We start from the raw sequence: 5803 nt of genomic DNA on the forward strand, positions 1-5803 counted from the left end.
ATGAGACCTGGGTGTGCAGTGAGCACCCGTACATAAGCAGAATGTCAAGAGGTCCTTGCTCCTTAGTGTTTGGTGAGTGTCTGAACAACACTTGCTGAACCAGGAGAGAGGTCTACACCACACTATGGAAGTGTTGCAGGTTGTGTCACGCTCAGGAAGGCGTGCAAGATAAGTTTTTGATGCAAAGACCTTTGTATATTGGTACTTAATTTGTGCCAGTGGTTACAGCTGGCACTCACTTGTGAGAGCAGGACTTGTATTTAGTCATCATACTGACTAGAACAGTGAGAAAGGAAGAAAAGGGACAAAGAAGGAGGGATAAAAGGATAGGAATGCAGTGTTAAAAGTAGAAAGGAGAGATGGGAAAGAACCTGCAGGAGTGAGATAAAGCCAGGAAGATATTTTTGATCTTTTTACACTTTTTTCTTTCATTACAAAAGCGAATGTACACATTTCTTTTATATTTTTTATTTCAAATGTACAATTCTGCCATGTCACACATGGAAGCACCATAATGAATCAAGCAGTTAATACAGAGCATAATGAAAGAAAAGATCCCATTCAAATCTAATTCAGTTAATATCATGAAAGCGAGCACCCAAGGTATTTGGGATTCGTCAGCAAATAGCTCCCACTAATGATCTCACCTAACTCCTATTAATTTATTCTATCACAAATGAACTGTAGTAAATGCATGGAATGGTTCTTTGAGAGCACAAGACTAATCCCAGTAGCCGTGGGCTCCGGAACAGTGTAAGGCACTTTATCGCCTCATAATGAGTAGTAAGTGATATATATATACATATATATATATAATAACAATATTATGTCCTTTTTTCCCGGTCACCTAGTTTTATCACAAATCTATGGACTCTTTTATAAGCAACACTCCTCCACGCAGGCCATCACAAGCAACTGTTTGTGTATGACCTATACATAGACACAACCTTGACATGTAAGACACAAAAATGAACAGTAGGAATAAGTCAAGGTGAGAGTTCCTTTACAAACAGGAGCAGGTTTCCTGTCGGCCCGGGTCACGGAATCGGATGTGGCTAATCCACAATATTCCATATAAACATATATACATTATACATTTGTTTAAGTATTTGATGCTAGGAATACAATATGGTTCTCTGTTAACTCTCCTTATTTGCCCTTTTGGTAATATACATAAGTTATAGGAAGAACATGCAATGGAACAGCAAAAAATACATGGCTCTCATTTGGTGGTTTTATCTCCAACAGCTTTCAAAGATCATTGCAGTCACAGTTTCAGCTTTTTGTTCTACATCACTGGTATTGAGAATTACTTCTGAAAAAAAGATAACAATATTGAGTTAACTTAAAAACGTGAAATTGAGATCAACAGGTTCGCAACTTCTAAACACACACAGTTCTTGCACACGCCAATAAAACAATCACATATAAAAGTATCATTCATTTGGACCAGGCCCCTTTTCCTACTGGCAGAGACAAAATAAGGATGATGAAATGGAATGTTACACAAAGCCATATGTAGTATTTATAAAGGAATGTGCCAAACATTTCCCTCCATCTTGTTTTTTTTGTCTGTGAATCGCCCCAAGGGGAGAGTAGAGGTGTATCCTGGATGGTGATCGTGAAATCAGAATGCCTAGGAACTCAAACTGCAACCCATGATTAAGAACATGGGTATAATAGTTTGGGCTATCTTGATGAGCGCTCCCTTCCATGGTCTCGAGGGGTTTGGAACTGGAACTAAATTGGGTGATTTTGGTCTCTCTTTTATACAAAGCCTGTGGACGGGGATGTGGATCCACTGTCTAAAAATTCAGAACCAGTTTGGGGGGGTTCCAAATGCAGCCTTATTTAAAAGTGATGTTTCTTACAGCAAGTATCACTGGGCACGCCTCCAAACTGGAGCACCCACCACACAGGCACAGTGAAGTGTGAGGTTTCTCGAATTGGGTGTGATCAGCCCAACTGAAGAAGTAATCAGTGGGGCAAGCCTAACCTAGCATTGTCTTCACCTTGCATAACAAAAACCGCAAGTCCCTCCTCTCACCTGTACCATTAACCAAATGGCAGTACTGAGGCAGACTAAGCAGCAGCTCCTTGCTAACAAAAGTCCTCCTGGAATTTCTAAAAATAGCTCTGTCTTCGTCCTTCTCACTTCAGTGTCTGGATCTCCACATCCCAGCCACATGAATACAAACAATCCACATCCACTCTCTGGAACAGATGCCAAATTCTCCATCTTGTTCTATGCCAGCAATGGTTATCCCAATGTGGACCCACTGGCTTCAGTACACAGGCTCAGTCACACATATAGCCCTATGACTGTGTATGTTGCATACACACTCAACATGAACGCAAAATGCAAGTGCAAGGTTATGGGCATACACATAACACCAGAACTTTACAAAGGCAGATAGACCTACCTTCAAACTATCAATCATCTCACACAAGGCATGCTGTTATCACCACTTAATGTGCTATATCTATATGAGGGATTTCATCCCTCTCCCCACAATGAGGGTATGTTGTTGTGGCCCTCCATGTCTCTCAACAAGTCCAGTATCTTGTAAATTCATGGACAGGCCTAGTCTTTTCACACACACTTTGATTAGTGTCCCACCAGGGCCAAAATAAAAGTCAGGATACTAGATAAATATGCAGTTAGGCAGCCATGGGAGGGGGACGTCTGCAGATCATGCAGAGGACACTCCTGTCTCAACATAGCATATGTCTGTAAACTAGTTACTTCTACATCTTTAGGTTGCACCTCATCCGTGAGATTAAGTAACAACAAAGTAGTAGCTGGTGTTCGTTTGCTAAGAGCTACTGGCCTACAGTGTATGCTAGACCACTACTGTTGGCCTGACTAGTCTGGTTGCATAAAGTTGGCCAAATTCTGTAACGGTACAGATGGCACAAACAATTCTGCCATGGAATGCTACCCATAGCAATTTGCAGTGGTTAAACACTGAGAGGCTCATGTTTTGCCATCCATAACTTTCATGTTAAGGATAAATTTCAGAACACATATTGGGACTTGAATGTGTGGGAGTGCGCTAACACATGCGGGCAAAACAAAAAGAAAGATAAAAATAATTTTGAAAATTCATTTAACTAGGGCAACTTACTATAGAAATAGGCTGGTGCAGTACTTAAATGCATTACACATAGGATGGATCAGCAGTTCAGATTTATTTGGGCATACCAGTACTGAACAGCATAAACAAATGAGGCAATTTAGTATGACTTTATTCATCAAAAGATAGTTAAAGGGTGAAGGGATTGAGAAAAAGCAGAGAGCATCTGGGCATCATCAGTGCAACAAGACTGGCTCTAACAGAGTGACCGGACCAACTCGAAGCAGGAGTGCACTCTCTCATCGGACTAACTCTAACTAAATTCAAGTTCCAAAGTCTCTCGCTAATTAGAAATATTCAGGTCCTTTTGATTGGTCCTTCAGGTGGCCTCATTATAAGTATCAGATTCACTGTCCAGTGGTTGTTGATGGCACCATCAAGTTTGCAACTATTCTGGGTTTTCTCAGCAAATGTGCCTTGTCATTTTAATGATTGCATACAGTTCCGCCAAACATTACATTTTCTAATCAATTGTTTCTTCAAAACTCTTTCTCACGACACACAAAATAAACTAAACCTGTTTAAAATAGGAACTACAGAATCCTGTGTAGCTCGACCGCAGAACAAATATTGTTACATAATTATTACTGAAACATGTTCTTTGCCTTCAATACAATAGGACATTCAACATCACGTTAGCAACCTAGGGAAATAATTAATGTCAAAGTTAGAAGAATAAACAAATAAGTTTCCTCTACTGCTGCAAGAATGAAGCTCTCAGGCCTAGTCAAGCTAAGGAAACCTAAATGCACATTAATACAATTAATAAGTTTAAAACCTATTACGCACCTTAAAATTAAATAATATAAGGAAAGCAAATAATTTTATTGCAAACATTGATTACTACATTATTAGAACACAATTTAAACATGCATTTATTTTTCTGCACACATGTAACTCACATTAATAAAATTCACTTAACTCAATATAGGTATGGTTAGTTCATTTTTATTTAATATTTCACTTCTAATATTCATCTAGTAAAATACTTTTGCATTATGCCATGTCAATAATTCTATAATTATAGATATAATTAAATATAAATGCACAATACCTTTCATGTGAAATGTAATGCCAAGATACAAATGACAGTCAGATTGTCCACCATATGTTCACATTTTACATTTCTATGTTAACTTCTCTGTTAGACTTTTTAAAGTAAAGGTTTGCAAGTGGCCTTATGCAAACTTTAATGGCACTGATGTATTAATAAAATTTGATCTCTGTCAACCGAAGTGGAAGCGTGTGGGATAACTCCCCTCTTTTCAGGACTGTAGTAGGGAGGAGTTGCTGGCAGTGACCATGGTGGCACTCTTTCCTGTATGAATCTAATCAGGAGTGATGTTTTGGAAATGGATGTAGTAGTGATGTCTAAGGGCACGAACTGGTGAAAGTTTGCTTAATACGTTAAAAGATGATATATTAAGTTATCACTCCTGATTCTGCTTCACATTGGCTAAATGAAAAAGATGCCGATTTGCTGATGTGGAGCAGCATCTCTAAATCCCACACCACCACTAAAAAAAAGAATGATGATGCATACACGTGCAGGTAGTCACTCGTTTGCACGATCAGCTTTAGAAGATTATCAAAGTGCATTATGTATTAATATAGGTGGCTAACTGAAAACAGTAACGCTATTGACAGACGGTGGGGACAGATGTGCCTCGAATCATTTTAGAGGAGCAGAGACAGTCAAAACATAGAGAATACCAATCCAGAGGCCACAACATTTTTTATAAACATGAAATGGATACGACTCATTTCGATTATACCTGTATGTGCTGCTTCAAATCCCTCACGGGGCATTCTTTAAACTCCTCACCTTTAGTACATCTGACCGGTGCGCCTTTGCAGTTCTTGTGTTTCTTGATTAGAGAAGTCAGTGGTAAAAAATCAACACCTGTGTTCTCCGCCGATGGCTCATTGACTATGGTGGCCTGATAAAATGCAGATAGGAATTCACGCCTCCGCATCAAACAGGTCAGGCCACGTTCACATTAGGCAGGCCCCAGGGGGTTATTAATCATCCATTCCGGGTAATACTTCAGTTAAAACAATGGTTTGATGTTTTTGGAACTGAAGCATGTCAGGGGAGGAGAAGGAGGTAAAAGATTTCCATGAACTGAGGGAGAAGCGTTCGAATCCATGGCTCATTTCTTTGACATTTTTAGCGTGGAAAGTGTTTGGGAAATATTTCCCTGAATCACTATTTATAAAATGTGGCGAATTTTGCTTGAAAATCTGCATGCTTCTGTGAAAATCCGCCTCGCTACTCTTTGCGTGGCCACCCTGATATGAACATAAGGTCTCCGCTCATGCAGCAAAATACCATATGGTATATTCTCTTATGCACAAGAGGGTGCTCATTCCTAACACCAAAGTGCCAAGGGTCTCAGGCTCTATTGGTTTTTCCAGGGAACCGAATCAGTGCTCCAAGGTGCTTGGGGCAAGGGAGCCATCTCCTTAAGCACTTTCACTGTAAGCCTTTGAAAGCCTTTTCAATCACTATGAAAAAGTATAGGCCATTCTCCTTTCTGAAGGCTTGTATAGATGTTACTGTGAGGAATAATATACGGAGTCCTATGCTTTTCAGGCTCATGGTACTTCAGACCAGTTATTCTGAAAATATCCGGCATTTAAGGCCATCTAAATAATTATAAATG

General features: G+C 39.6%; 1 long non-coding RNA gene across 1 annotated transcript; it reads right to left on the bottom strand.

The window, feature by feature from the left end:
* Positions 1–452: 452 nt before the first annotated feature.
* On the bottom strand, positions 453–5190 carry LOC138294176 (uncharacterized). The gene is made up of 2 exons (XR_011203243.1): positions 4963–5190; positions 453–1315 (listed from the first exon to the last, which is right to left on the bottom strand). It is a non-coding gene; the product is annotated as an uncharacterized lncRNA (long non-coding RNA).
* Between the last annotated feature and the right edge of the window lie 613 nt (positions 5191–5803).

The sequence above is a fragment of the Pleurodeles waltl genome, chromosome 4_2 (assembly GCF_031143425.1).
Source record: "Pleurodeles waltl isolate 20211129_DDA chromosome 4_2, aPleWal1.hap1.20221129, whole genome shotgun sequence".
In the NCBI taxonomy this organism is placed as follows: Eukaryota; Metazoa; Chordata; class Amphibia; order Caudata; family Salamandridae; genus Pleurodeles; species Pleurodeles waltl.